This window comes from Sceloporus undulatus, chromosome 2 (assembly GCF_019175285.1).
Source record: "Sceloporus undulatus isolate JIND9_A2432 ecotype Alabama chromosome 2, SceUnd_v1.1, whole genome shotgun sequence".
Classification (NCBI taxonomy): domain Eukaryota; kingdom Metazoa; phylum Chordata; class Lepidosauria; order Squamata; family Phrynosomatidae; genus Sceloporus; species Sceloporus undulatus.
The window spans coordinates 172,673,624-172,675,079 of NC_056523.1; positions in this window are offsets into that span (position 1 = coordinate 172,673,624).

A 1,456-nucleotide genomic window follows, 5' to 3' on the forward strand; every position below is an offset into this window, starting at 1 on the left:
TCCGCAGAGGAAGCCCAGCAAAGGACAGGCTTCCCAGGGCATGCGTTCACCCTGGAGACCACTCCTTCACTGGGCTGCCTCCGCAGAGGAAGCCCAGCAAAGGACAGGCTTCCCAGGGCATGCGTTCACCCTGGAGACCACTCCTTCACTGGGCTGCCTCCGCAGAGGAAGCCCAGCGAAGGACAGGCTTCCCAGGGTGCCCATTCGCCCTGGAGACTGCTCCCTTGCTGGGCTGCCTCCATGGGGGAAAGCCCAGCTGGGGACAGGCTTGCAAGGGCGCGCGTTCGCCAGCAGCCTCTCCCCAGCTGGACTCCCCCTTATGTTGGACCCTCAACGTATCCATGGGTCACATAAATACCCACATTTTTGGCTCCAAAAGTTGACCTCAACTTATACACGAGGTCGGCTTATACACGAGTATATACGGTACCCTTATTTCAATAGCACACTCATTCTCATTCAGTAGCTTAGATTTACTGATTTAATAGCTTAGTTTTGATGACTGATTTCTCTGTTGTTATGAAATTCTACCTTTACACTACCTCCTGAGGACTCCAGCAAACTATGAGGTTTTCTACTAATCATTCCATGGCCACCAACTGTGAGGGTTTCATTAACGCCACCTCTGCCACCAAACATGAAGACTTCCTCCTGTCCCACCATGGTGGACTCCAACCATGGGGACCTCTTAGATGCCCTTATGATTTCTACGCAAGACTTTACTCGTTCAATATCCCCACCAGGCAACAACATCTTTGGAGACAAAGCCAGGCTCTCCTGTACTTCACTCAACATGGAATGACCTGGGGAGTGGGGCTGCAGCAGATAAACTATAAATCCAAGGGGTGCTGAGTGAAGATACATATTAGAGTTCCACATATGGAACTGTTACACTGTGCTGTGCCCTGCGTGATCTCAGCCTATGTACTTGTTCCTTGAAAAATACTTCCTTCTTTTTTTTTCTTTTTTAATTAATCTCATGCCAACCAATTTTCATTCTGTGACTGGATGTTTTAGTGTTGAGCGGCTGGAGGAGTTTGGGTAGTTTTCCTGAACTAAGCGTCCTCCAGAACTTCAGGTCTACAACTTCCAACTCTGTGATCTGGCTCAGCCTGATGCAGATTGTAGTTAAAAACATATGAAAGCTATCATTTTGGGGAATACTGCACTAGCGCAGAGTTGATTTCTATATTTTTCTGCATTTGATGGGAAACAACACACAAGTGTATCAGAAGCAAACCAGTATGCATTGGGTGTTCAAATGAAGGATGTTTTGGGATGGCCAAAGTTCATCCCTATACCATAATCAAGTTAGATGTTGGATGAAAAGAGGTTAAGGTAACCTATTTCATTCAGGAAATCCATATGCACTAAGGCTTAAATGTACCTGTGGATCACATCCTGTGACTGAGTCATAACTAACCTAGACTCCAAGCAAGCTTTATGCAAGAAGAAG